Source organism: Onychomys torridus, chromosome 2, assembly GCF_903995425.1.
Source record: "Onychomys torridus chromosome 2, mOncTor1.1, whole genome shotgun sequence".
In the NCBI taxonomy this organism is placed as follows: domain Eukaryota; kingdom Metazoa; phylum Chordata; class Mammalia; order Rodentia; family Cricetidae; genus Onychomys; species Onychomys torridus.
In genome coordinates this window covers 97,854,487-97,868,958 of record NC_050444.1, presented here as the reverse complement: position 1 = coordinate 97,868,958, position 14,472 = coordinate 97,854,487, and positions in this window count along the sequence as shown.

Below are 14,472 nucleotides of genomic sequence, written 5' to 3'. Positions count from 1 at the left end.
TGCCCTCCCCTCTCCCGTCCCCACCTCCAACTTCCCCAAAGCCCCTCCCTTCCATTCCCATGTCCTCCAGGATCAAGGCACCCATGGGGATTCATTTAAACCTGGTGGATTCAGTACAGGCAGGTCCTGTCACCTCCTTCCAGACTGAGCAAACTGTCCCTGTGTAAGCCCAAGGTTTCAAACAGCCAGCTCATGCACTAAGGACAGATCCTGGTCCCACTGCCTGGATGCCTCCCAAACAGATCAAGCTATTCAGTGGTCTCACTTATCCAGAGGGCCTGATCCAGCTGGGGATTCCACAGCCTTTGGTTCATAATTCATGTGCTTCCGTTCATTTGGCTATTTGTCCTTGTACTTTTTGCAATCCTGGATTCAACAATTCACACTCTTGAAGACCGTCCTCTTTCTCGACAGTTGGATACCTGGAGCTCCACCTGGGGCCTGGCTGAGGATCTCTGCATCCACTTCCATCAGTTATTGGATGAGAGTTCCAAGATGACTGTTAGGGTGTTTAGTCATCTGATCACCAGACTAGGTCAGATCAGGCTTTCTCTCGACCATTGCCAGCAGAATACAGAGAACAAATCATTGTAGATTTCTGGGGACATCTTGAGCACTCTGCCTATTCCTGTTCTCATGTGGTCTTCATTTATCATGGTCTGTTATTCCTCATTCTCCCTTTCTGTTCTTGATCCAGCTGGGATCTCCTGCTCCCCTAAGCTTTCTTTCCCTCAAATCTTGCCCTTCATTACTCCCACTGTCGTCCAGGTTGTTCATGTAGATCTCATCCATTTCTCTGTCATTGGGTGATCCTTGGGTCTTTCCTAGGGTCCCATTTTCTAGGTAGCCTCCCTGGAGTTGTGTAGCAGTCTAGTCATCTTTGTTTTACATCTAGTATCCTACTATGAGTGAGTACATACCATGTTTGTCCTTCTGAGTCTGGGTTACCTCACTCAGGATGATTTTTTTCTAGATCCATCCATTTGCCTGCAAACCTCATGATGTCATTGTTTTTCTCTGCTGTGTAGTACTCCATTGTGTATATGTACCATATTTTCTTTATCCATTCTTCAGTTGAAGGGTATCTAGTTTGTTTCCAGGTTCTGGCTATTACAAACAAAGCTGATAAGAACATAGATGAGCAAATGCCCTTGTGTTATGATTGAGCATTCCTTGGGTATATGTCCTAGAGTACTATAGCTGGGTCTTGAGGGAGATGGATTCCCAATTTTCTAAGGAAGCACCATATTGATTTCCAAAATGGCTGTACAAGCTTGCATTCACACCAGCAGTGGAGGAGAGTTCCCCTTGCTCCACATCCTCTCCAGCATAAGCTGTCTTCTGTGCTTTTGATCTTAGCCATTCTGACAGGTGTAAGGTAGTATCTCACAGTCGTTTTGATTTGCATTTCCCAGATAATTGGGGATGTTGAGCAATTCCTTAAATGTCTTTCAGCCATTGGAACTTCCTCTGTGGAGAATTCTCCATTTAGTTCTATAACCCATTTCTTAATTGGACTGTTGGGCATTTTCATGTCTAATTTCTTGAGTTCTTTATATTCTGGATATCAGCCCTCTGTCAGATGTAGGGTTGGTGAAGACCTTTTCCCATTCTGTAGGCTTTCACTTTGTCTTGTTGACCATGTCCTTTGCTCTACAAAAGCTTCTGAGTTTCAACAGGTCCCATTGATTGATTGTTTCTCTCAATATCTGTGCTACTGGTATTCTATTTAGGAAGTGATCTCCTATGCCAATGCATTCAAGACTACTTCCTACTTTCTCTTCTATCAGGTTCAGAGTAACTGAATTTATGTTTAGGTCTTTGATCCAATTGGACTTAAGTTTTCTCCATGGTGACAGATATGGATCTATTTGCAACCTTCTGCATATTGACATCCAGTTATGCCAGCAACATTTGTTGAAGATGCTTTTTTTTTTCCTTTATACAGTTTTGGCTTCTTTTTCAAAAATTATATGTTCATAGGTGTGTGGATTAATATCTTCAATTCGATTCCATTGGTCCACATGTCGATTTTTATGCCAGTACCAAGCTGTTTTTATTACAGTAGCTCTATAGTAGAGCTTGAGGTCGGGGATTGTGATGCCTCCAGAGGTTGTTTTATTGTATAGGATTCTATTGGCTATCCTGGGTTTTTTAATTTTTCCATATGAAGTTGAGTATTATTCTTTCCAGATCTGTGAAGAATTGTGTTGGTAATTTGATGGGAATTGCATTGAATCTGTAGATTGCTTTTGGTAAGATCACCATTTTTACTATGTTTACTATGAGCATGGGAGATCTTTCCATTTTCTGAAATCTTCAATTTCTATTTTCAGGGACTTAAAGTTCTTGTCAAATAGATCCTTCACATGCTTATTTAGTGTAAACCCAAGGTATTTTATAACATTTGTGGCTATTATAAAGGGTGATGTGTCTCTGATTTCCTTCTCAGCCTGTTTGTCTACTGTATATAGAAGGGCTACTGATTTTTTTGAGTTGATCTTGTATCCTGCTATGTTGCTGAAGGTTTTTATTAGCTGTATCAGTTCCTTGGTTGAATTTTTGGGGTCACTCATGTATACTATCATGTCATCTGCAAATAAGGAGAGCTTGAATTCTTCCTTTCCAATTTGTATCCCCTTAATCTCTTTATGTTGTCTTATACCTCTGGCTAGAACTTCAAGTACTATATTGAATAAATACTGGGAGAGGGGAAGGCTTGCCTTGTTCCTGAGTTTAGTGGTATTGCTTTGAGTTTCTCTCCATTTAATTTGATGTTGGCTGTTGGCTTGCTGTAGATTGCCTTTATTATGTTTAGGTATGTTCCCTGTATTCCTGATCACTCCAAGACCTTTATCATGAAGGGGTGTTGGATTTTGTCAAATGCCTTTTCTGCATCTAGTGAGATGATCATGTGTTTTTTTTCTTTGTTTTTGTTTATATGGTGTATTACATTGACGGACTTTCATATGTTTTACCACCCTTGTATCCCTGGGATGAAGCCTACTTGATCATGGTGGATAATTGTTTTGATGTGTTCTTGGAGTCTGTTTGCCAGAATTGTATTGAGTATTTTTGCATCAATGTTCATGTGGAATATCAGTCTGTAGTTCTCTTTCTTTGTAGCATCTTTTTTTGGTTTAAGAATCAGGGTAATTGTAGCCTCATAGAAGGAGTTTGGTAATATTCCTTCTGCTTCTATTGTGTGGAACAATTTAAAGAGTATTGGTATTAAGTCTTCCTTGAAGATCTGGTAGAATTCTGCAATGAACCCATCAGGTCCAGGGCTTTTTTTTGTTGGGAGAATTTTAATGAGTGATTCTATTTCCTTAGGGGTTATTGGACTATTTAAATGGTTTATCTGGTCTTGATTTAACTTAGGTATGTGGTACCTATCCAGAAAATTATCCATTTCTTTTAGAGTTTCCAGTTTTGTGGAGTAGAGGTTTTTGAAGTATGACCTGATGATTCTCTGGATTTCCTCATTGTCTGTTGTTATGTCCCCCTTTTCATTTCTGATTTTGTTAATTTGGATGCTCTCTCTCTGTTTTTTGGTTAGCTTGGATAAGGGCTTGTCTATCTTGTTTATCTTCTCAAAGAACCAACTCTTTGTTTCATTAATCCTTTGTAATGTTCTCTTTATTTCTATTTTATTGATTTCAGCTCTCAATTTGATAATTTCCTGGCGTCTGTTCCTCCTGGGAGAATTTGCTTCTTCCTGTTCAAGGGCTTTCAGTTGTGCTGTCATGTCACTAGCATGAGATTTCTCCAGCTTCTTTGTGTGGGCATTCAGTGCTATGAATTTCCTTCTTAGCACTGCTTTCATACTATCCCATAAGTTTGGGTATGTTGTGTATTCATTTTCATTGATCTTTAGGAAGTCTTTAATTTCTTTCTTTATTTCTTCCTTAACCCATTGGTGATTCAGTTGAGCATTATTCAGTTTCCATGAGATTGTAGGATTTCTGTAGTTTTTTCTGTTGTTGAAATCTAACTTTAAACTATGGTGGTCCGATAGAACACAGGAGGTTATTCCAATTGTTTTGTATCTGTTGAGATTTGCTTTGTGGCCAGGTATGTGGTCGATTTTAGCTGAGGTTCCATGAGGTGCTGAGAAGAAGGTATATTCGTTTTTGTTTGGGTGGAACGTTCTGTAGATATCGATTAAGTTCATTTGAGCCATAACATCAGTTAAGTCCATTATGTCTCTGTTAAGTTTTAAATTGGCAGATCTGTCCAGAGGTGAATGTGGGTTGTTGAAGTCTCCCACTATTAATGTGTGGGGTTTTATATGTGATTTGAGCTTTAGTAATGTTTCTTTTACATATGTGGGTGCCCTTGTGTTTTGGGCATAAATGTTCAGAATTGAAACTTCATCTTGGTGGATCTTTCCTGCGATGAGTATGTAATGTCCTTCATCATCTCTTTTGATTTATTTTAGTTTGAAGTCTATTTTGCTGGATATTAGGATGGCTACACAAGCTTGCTTCTTAAGACCATTTGATTGGAAAGTCTTTTCCCAGCCTTTTATTCTTAGGAGGTGTCTGTCTTTGAATTTGAGGTGTGTTTCTTGTATACAGCAGAAAGATGGGTCCTGTTTTTGTATCCATTCTGTTAGTCTGTGTCTTTTTATAGGTGAGTTATATCCATTGATATCAAGGGATATTAATGACCAGTGATTGTTCGTTCCTGTTGTTATTTTTATTTTTTGGTGGTAGTGTGTGTGTACTTCTCTTCTTTGGGATTTACTGCTGTGGTGTTATCTATTGCCTGTGTTTTCATGGTTGTATCTGCCTTCCTTAGGTTGGAATTTTCCTTCTAGTGCTTTATGTAGGGCTGGGTTTGTGGATAAGTATTGTTTAAATCTGGTTTTGTCTTGGAAGGTCTTGTTCACTCCATCTATGATGATTGAATGTTTTGCTGGGTATATTAGTCTAGGCTGGCATCCATGGTCTCTTAGTGTCTGCATTATTTCTGTCCAGGTCCTTCTGGCTTTCAAAGTCATCATCGAGAAATCGGGTGTTATTCTGATAGGTTTTCCTTTATAAGTCACTTGGCCTTTTTCCTCTGCTGCCCTTAATATTCTTTCTTTATTCTGTACATTTAGTTGTTTAATTATTATGTGGCAAGGGGACTTTTTTTTAGCAGTCTTGTCTGTTTGGTGTTCTATAGGTTTCTTGTATCTTCATAGGCATTTCCTTCTTTAAGTTGGGAAAGTTTTCTTCTATGATCTTGTTAAATATATTTTCTGTGCCTTTGAGTTGGTATTCTTCTCCTTCCTCTATCCCTATTCTTTGTAGGTTTGGTCTTTTCATGGTGTCCCAAATTCTTGGATATTTTGGGTCATGACTTTGTTGGTTTTAGTGTTTTCTTTGACTGATGAATCTATTTCTTCTAATGTATCTTCAACACCAGAGATCTTCTCTTCCATCTCTTGCATTCTGTTGGTTATACTTGCCTCTGAAGTTCCTGTTTGTTTACTCAGATTTTCTATTTCCAACATTCCTTGTGCTAGTGTCTTCTTAATTATTTCTATTTCTCTCTTCAGGTCTTGGATTGTCTCCCTTGCTTTTTCATGATTTTCATTCAAGGATTTATTGTTTTATTCTTCTTTAATTGTCCTTTCCTCTAGTTTTTTATAGCATTCCTCCTATTTTTTGTTTGTCTGTTCCTCTACTTTATTTTTGATTTCTCCTATATAAGGCTCTAGCCTCTTCATGATGTTACTTATAAGGTTGTTTTCTTCTGCTTCTTCCATTCTGTGATGTTCAGGTCTAGCTGTTGGAGAAGGGCTAGGTTCTGGTGATGCTGTATTGCTCTTTATTTTGTCGTATGTACTTCTGCCTTGACGTCTGCCCATCTCCTCTTGTGTTTGTTCTTGGTCTTATCAGTGTACTTGGTCCAGAGAGAGTTGACAGATTTAGGGAGCCTCTCTCTGGTCCAGATGGAAGCTCTGGGCCAGATGGGATTGCTGGTCCAGATGAAAGTGCTGGCTGGATAGGAGCTGTTGGGCTGGACTCTGAGTCTTGTGAAGTCCCTGATGTCTCCTTCTTTTGTCCAGATGGGAGCTCCTCTTGTCCAGATGGGAGTTCCAGGGCAGGATGGAAGCTTGGGGCTGGTCTCTGATTCTCAGGAAGTGGCTTGGGTCTCTAGCAGACATGTGTGGGGGCAGGGAGTGGAGACTGCAATGTCTGCCTGCAGTCTTGGACAAGGGGAGCCTTCCCTCAGGGCCTGCCAATTGGCACGAAACTGGGGCCAACTTGGTCACATCCTCCTGGAGTGGCCTGTGTCCAGCAGTGGGACCCAAGGGCAGTTGTCTCTCTGGCTATAACCACAGGCACTCACCTCTGGTCCAGATGGGTGTTCCGGGGTGGGTGGGAGCTGGAGGTTGGTCTCTGAGTCTCAGTAAGTGGCTGGGGTCTCAGACAAATGGGTGTGGGGACAGGGTGTGGAGACTGCAGTGTCTGCCTGCAGTCTTGGAAAATGGGAGCCTTCCCGCAGGGCCTGCCGATTGGCAGGAAAATGGGGCCAAGTTGGTCAGGTTCTCCTGGGATGGCCTGTGTCCAGCGGTGGGACTCAGGCGCAGTTGCCTCTCTGACTATAACCCAGGCACTCCATAAGTCAAACTTTTAAAGTATGTGGAACAGGCTTTACAGTTCATTGACAGTTACCATTACAGAAAAATATTCTGGTAGCATGGGGAAGACAGAAATACCATGATTTGAAATATTTTTACTGGATTATTTTGAAGAATAAGGAATTTAGGGATTCTGTACATAAAACTTTCCAAAGTTTGTGGAAAAATAAGGAAAACGCTGCTGCTGTATAGTTGCTTCTAGAATTCCTGGATAAATTGACAATGAGTTCAATGAAAAAAATTAATTCCCTCTATATTTACCTAAACAGTGTTTCTAATAGGATTTCTTTTAGTATAATATAATATAAATATAATATTATGATAAAATAAAAACTAATAAATTTGAAGTTGGATAAGTTGAAGAAACAGAAGGAAAACAGTCCAACAGAAGCATAAGAATCAGAGACCTACTCATTCATACACTCAGGAACCCCATTAAAACACTAAACTAGAATCCATAATGTATAAACAGAAGATCTGATGCAGAATTGTGCAGGTCATCTTCATGCTTCATTGATCTCTGTGAATTCATATGAGTTTTTATCATGTACAACAGGGTTTCTGAGCATGAACAGAAAGAGTATATTTTCTTCAGTAATCATAGAGCTGAAGTTGCTGAAAATCTTCAAGGTCCACTGCTCAGTCTCTCAAGTCACCCAGAAGTATTTCAATTCTACCCAAAACCAGATTCCCTGTGTAATATCCATTTTTGTAAGACTGAAATGCCACTGTGGCTCCTGGCTCCTCCCACCTCAGCTTTCCAACAAGGCAGTGGTACAGTTTATCTCCAGATATGGGTCTGGAGCCATGTGTACCATAAACTATCATAAGCAGTTCTATCAAAGCAGCACATAGCCCAGTTACCATTTTTTTTTAAACTCACAAAGTTTAAATCCACCATGCAGCGGAGTAAAGTGCCACTTGTAGACTCCTCATTCCTGCCATACTGCAGGTCAGACTCACATGCTAGGAACCCACCATAGTAGCTCAAACCAGCAGGCTGCTGCTAACTTGAGAGAGACAACTAGAAAGCTGTTTTTAGCTCTGTTTTAGAATCTTTTTTTTTTTTGGGTCAGGCTTTGGGTGGAAACTCTGTGACATAGATATAATAGGATGAAAGGGTAGATTAATGAACTTACTTCTAAAGAGCAACAACTTGTTTAAAATGTTTTACATTGGTATAGATTTTAGTCTATTGATACAAACTTAAAGTTAATTTTGTTATACTGTGTGTATATTTCTACTCTTGTTTAAGGTATTATGTTTGTACAGCTCATTTAAAATTGTAATGGATAATTAAAAATAGATTAATAACTGGTCATCTATGATAATCATACTCATAGCCATGTTAGTTAAGTCTTCTAGGTATACATAGAGATATTTCAGATAGACATGTAATCTTTAAACATTTCAAAGGTCTATAGAATATGACATTTAAAATATTTTTAAAATTTAGACTTTCTGGACAGTGAGACATGTCTGCTCCTGGCAGCACCAATTTACTTCAGAGAGGAGGATGGGCATTGATGACACTTCATATGGAGTTTATCTTCACCTTGGCAAAAATAGCCATTTGGGCAAGAAACTGTTCTTGCCTGGACTGCTTGATCGACTGGACATGCAGGACCCATAGAAAGGTGACCACTAAACTTTGCTTGACAAAATGGTCCTTCAGGTTCCTGCTTCGCAGAGGAAACTGCCAGACATTCTACATGACACTGAGTGAAGTGACCGAGAGACTCTAGCCCTCTGTGCTGAATACAAATTCCCCAACTTTACAAAGGAACATTAGGTGACTGTCCAGGCTGCCAGCTGTCTCTGTCTACCCTGCAAGACTCCCGAAATTTGCTTGCATCCTTCTCCCGCTTCTCAGGTAATATTATATCCTTCTGAGGGCTTTGATGTGGTTGAAGACTAGATAGTATAATTTCCTCAGTTATGATAAAAGATAATTTAGATATAAAACCTTAGACTCACAAATATAAGATAGAAAGGATATCTTCTTTAATATTGTAACTACGTCTTGCTTGATAATTGTTTTGTTATCTAAAATTTTACTATATAAAAGTTAAAACCTTGCTTTTTGAAAAAAAGAGAAAGGGAAGTGCTGTGGGATGTTTTGTTTGTCAAATGTGTTGCTCTGATTGGTTAAAATAAATAAAGTGCTGATTGGCCAGTAGCCAGGCAGGAAGGATAGGGTAGGCGGGACAAGGAGGAGGAGAATTGTGGGAAGCAGAAGGGTGGGAGAGAGAATGCCAGCCACCACGACTAGGAAGATGTAAGGTAATGGTAAGCCACGAGCCACGTGGCAAAGTATAGATGAATAGAAATGTGTAAATTTAAGATAGAGGAACAGCCAGCTAGAAGCCTGAGCCATTAGGCCAAACATTTTAAATAATATAAGCATCTGTGTGTTTATTTTATAAGTGGGCTACAGGACTGTAGGGGTTTGGAGGGAGCCAGAGAGAAACCCTTCAACTACAAAAATCAAACCCACACCCTCATTATAAGCTCAGCTAAATTATGACAAAAAATCTAAGTCCCAGCCTTGTAGAGTGATGGCAATTAAAGTAATAGCACTTATTGGAAAGAGTAGTATCCTGCACTTGGAATGGAGATGTGTAGAAGAAGCCTAATCAAGCTGTAGATTTGAAACCTCAGGTTATGTAGGGATTATTTAGTTACTTCACTCATAGCAGAAGATATATCCCTAACCATACACCCTGCAGTATTGCCTTCTCTAATTTGCCTAATTCAATTAATCCTTCATTATCTTGCAAGCTGGTAGTGATCTTCCCTGAAGGAGATGTGCCACACAAGTTAATAATGACATCCCTTAGTGCCCACAATTTGTTGCCTTTAGACCTATCACCAGACACCACGCTGAACAGATAAATAGGCTCCTAGAGGGAAGATAGGAAGGGCAGTACATGAGACAAAGTACTACACCACTAGAAAGTTTAACAAGATTGATAATTCCCTCAAGAAGATCTCTGGGGGATTTATGTGGGAATGGATTTTAAGGGTATGGGATAATGGGGAAATGAATAGAATACTGGCTCAGACTGCATTTATTGATATGTGAGTTTGTACAGTTTAAAAGGTGTCAGAAGTTTGTTTGATGAGTTACATGAAGCATTTGCCTAAGATAACCTGATGAAAAAGAGTAGAGATGCCTATTATGAAGGCTTAAGGAAATTGGAATGTTGGAATGGGAATACCGTGTAAAACCTAATTCATCACAGTGACAGAACTCAGGAAACATGCCTTTACTAATGCTGCAAGACAGAAAATGATCAGAAGGGCACCAGTAGATTTTAAGAGCTTTATCGTTGCTCTTCTCCTTATGACAGATCTTAGCATTGATGATACTGCTGCTCAATTGGATCAATTAAATATAATGTGTTTAATTGTGCCCTGGATTAGCAGGGACCAGGTAGCCACACTGACTCACCAAAGCCAAGGACAGCATAGTTATCATAATGAGCAGAAAAAGGCAAAGCAGTTTCTATAATCGCCAGACCTGTAATGGACAACAAAGACAAAGAGATTTATTTTTATTTTTATTTTTGGTTTTTTTGAGACAGGGTTTCATTGTGTAGCTGTGTTCCTTTCCTGGAACTCGCTTTTTAGATCAGGCTGGCCTCAAACTCACAGAGATTTGCCTGACTCTGACTCCGGAGTGCTGGGATTAAAGGCATGTGCCATCACCGCCCGGCCAGAGAGATTTTATAATGATATGACATATATGGATATTTGGTACTGACTAATGGTGTTTCTAGAAATGAAATATATAAAAAGCTTACTATGTTTTGTTCAACACAAAAAATCTGAAACAAATCAATGAAAGGCTCCATAGGATGGTAGCAATTGATTATCTCTGCCTATCAACCAATTTCCAGACTTGTTCCAGTTTCCAGATCAAGAACTTTTTGAATGAATGGAAATTCAGGCCCCTCTGGGGAAGGACTTTTAGCATTTTTCCCATCCCTCCTCAGAAGGACCACTGCTGGTAGCCTTGTTCCAGACAGGCTCATGGATCTGGGATAGACTTGTGGAGTCAGTTCCAAGAAGAAATTGTGACCACCTGTTATCAGTCTGAGCTGTCTTTATTTATACAGTTTCAATGGTTTGTATGAACAGTTTTACAACCAGTTTTTACTTCCTAAGTTTCTAAAAATGGTTACAATAATTACCTGTTTGTTTCTTGCTTCTTCCCTTTCTGCTTCCCAACTTTTCTACAGGTAGACATTACCTTCTTCTATATCACTATCCTCAGAAGCATAAGTAGTCTTGCAAGTTATATAGGAGCTTTTCTAACTAGGTACACCTACAGGCAGAACAGTATACCCAGCTGGCAGTACATGTGGATATACACTATGCAGGGTGGGAGATGGTTGTCTCTTGTGGTTAATATTTACATGGGTTAGGGCCTGGGTTCTCATGTTCAACTCACCACCCATAGCTGGATCAATACATTCTACTGCTCTATATCCTTTGGGGGGCATACCAGGTTTTTCCATTTATCTTACAGGCAACATAACGTGGAAACTTGCTCTTAATAGTTGGCATTGTTTGTTCCTTGTCCTTATGTCTATCTCTCTTAACTTCTCAGGATATTGGCACATTTATCAGAAATGAGGGGTTTTATGATGATTCTGCTTCATTACCTGTTCCTTGAATGGTTCCATTAACTCAATACCTTTTTATTTAATAGCATTTCTTTAAATTTCTTGAGGTTAAAATCATATTCCTATAAATATTATGCAAATATGTAATTTTAAACTTCATTACCTACTGTGACTTTTTCAGGTCAGCAGTAGAGCTAGCATAGTAAAAGGAAGGGGAGTACATTGCTCACATACTCCGGGAGTCATGCCCAGAATTATGCAGGAAACTGCACAGCTTCTTGCCAAGTGGTTCAGGGTCTCTAGCGTCTTGCCACAAGGAGAGCCCCTCTTGCTACTCTCAGACATTTTCCCCAAAGAAGTCACACTTCTCCCACCAGACCTCTAGACTTTTGTTAGGGTATCTGTCCTTGGGGGGAAAGAGCAAACACTCATACTTTCCAGAGTTTACTGGCTTCTGGTTCTGAATTAGCACTGATTCTGGGAGACCACAAGAATCATTGTGGTACTTCAGTTAAAGTAGGGGTTTAAAGAAGTCAAGTGATAAATAAAGATTTGGCTGAGGTTTGTTTCACAATGGGTCCCCAAACATCCTGTAATTATTTATCCAGTTCTAGAATGTATAATTGGGATGGATATACTCAGGAGGTGACAGAATTCCCATACTGTTTCCATGACTTATAAAATAAGGGCTATTATGATGAAAAAGACTAAGTGAAAACTACTGGAGTTGCCTCTACAGAAAAAACAGTGAACAAATACTTTCCCAAAAGGATTTTAGAATTAGTGTCACCATCAAGACTTGAAAACTGCAAAGATGGTAGTGCCTAATACATCTCCCTTTAACTCTCCTATTTACCCTGGATAGAAGACAGGTGGATTGTGGAATTCACCTTTTGATGAGCTTTTACATGAGACACAAGTATCTTCACATCCTTTGCTCATTCATAGAGATATCTACCCATATACTTCTTCGCAAAAATAGCTTTCTCATCAAAGTTACAGTCATATTCTTCCCAGTTAATCACTATCCATCTAAAGATTGGTAAAGGCTATGAAGCAGGAAATAATTCCACATCTAGAATTTCATTTTCAGAGAAAAAATGCACTCTCAAGTAGGCTATGCAATTGAACACATTCCTAATAAGAAACAGAAATGGCTGTGGTGATTTCAGTGGGATGGGATGTCTCCCCTAAGTCTCCACTATTGAATACTTGGTCCCCAGTTGTTGGCACTTTGTGGGGAGGTTTAAGAGGTATGACCTTGCTGTAGGAAGTGTGGTGTCAGGATTGAAGGTTTCAAAAGCCACAATCCTTTCCCAATTAGCAGTTATTCCCATCCCATGTGGAACATTACGTCTCAGCTTCTAGCTCCAATTGCCATATCCACCACTACTCTGTCTCCTATCTCCAACATCATAGACTCTAATCCTGTGGATGAGTAAGCCCCTAACAACTGTGGTCTTCTTTAGACTGCTTTGGTCATGGTGTTTATTACACCAACAGAAAAGTAACTAAGATAATAACTAAGAAATATATATTTTTAAGTGTTCATATTCTTTAGCCATGTAGGAAACATAAAAGTTCTTTGAGATTTTATTATTATTATTATATTTGTGTTTTAATTTTATACATCAGCCATGGGTCCTCCCCCCCACCTACCCCCACCCCCCCCCCCCCCCCCATCCATTCCCATCTCCTCCAGGGCCAAGACTCCCCTGGGGATTCATTCAAACCCAGTGGATTCAGTACAGGCAGGTCCAGTCCTATAGTGATATTTTATTTGTATTGAATTGTGATTTTATTTGTATGTTAAAAAAGTTGCCTTGAGGTCAGAGCAAGCCAGAGCAGAAGCTGGGCAGTAGTGGTGCATGCCTTTAATTCCAGCACTTGGGAGGCAGAGTTAGGTAGATCTCTGTGTGTTCAAGGACACAGCCAGCATGGCAGACACAAACCTTTAATCTCAATAGCAACCATAGAAGTCCTGCAGTTCTGTACAAGCAGGCAGTGACAAGGAGGTCAATGAGAAAACAGAACAGAAAGTCTATAAATAGACAGGACACACAGAAGTAGCTCTCTTGTGGAGAGGAAGAACAGCAGAAGCAGTGAAGGGTAAGGTTTTCCGCTCTTGCTCTGACCTTGTGGTTTTTAACTCTGCAATCGGTTCTGTGTTTCTTTTTTTAACAAGCCAGTTACATCTACAAGTAGAGGAAGAAATTAAGAAATAAATAAAGAAAATTCCTGGAACTAATTGAAAATGACAACACAACGTAAGAAAACCCAAGAGAAAAAATTGAAAGTATTCCTACATAGAAATTTATAGCTCCAATGAACTATATTAAAAATGAATGAATAAAAGAAATAAGTGACTTTGCATCCCTGGGATGAAGCCTACTTAATCATGGTGGATAACTGTTTTGATGTGTTCTTGGAGTCTGTTTGCCAGAATTTTATTGAGTATTTTTGCATCAATGTTCATGAGGGAGATCGGTCTTTAGTTCTCTTTTTTTGATGCATCCAAATTAACAAATCAGAAATAAAAAAGGGGACATAACAACAGACAATGAGGAAATCCAGAGAATCATCAGGTCATACTTCAAAAACCTCTACTCCACAAAACTTGAAAATCTAAAAGAAATGGATAATTTTCTGGATAGGTAACACATACCTAAGTTAAATCAAGACCAGATAAACCATTTAAATAGTCCAGTAACCCCTAAGGAAATAGAATCAGTCATTAAAAATCTCCCAACTGAAAAAAGCCCTGGACCTGATGGTTTCACTGCAGAATTCTACCAGAACTTCAAAGAAGACTTAATACCTTTTCTCTGAGATTTTATCTTACCTCACTGAGAATGGCTAAGATTAAGAAAAGAAAAGTTCTTGAGTAGATTTACTGGAACACAGCTCTCAGTTCTCGATAAAATACCTAAGTAACCCTTCCGATAGGTAACCCTTTCGATAGGTAACCCTTTCGATAGGTAACCCTTTCGATAGGTAACCCTTTCGATAGGTAACCCTTTCGATAGGTAACCCTTTCAATAGGTAACCCTTTCGATAAGTAACCCTTTCTAAGCCAAGATTCCTGTTGGTTTTTGTAAAATGTTGAAAGATGGTTCCACGTGCTCTAAGTCAAACATGGTACTGTATAGGATATTTTGGCCACAATCTCAGAAGTTGTTTATGTTGATTTGCTAGAAGGAGATA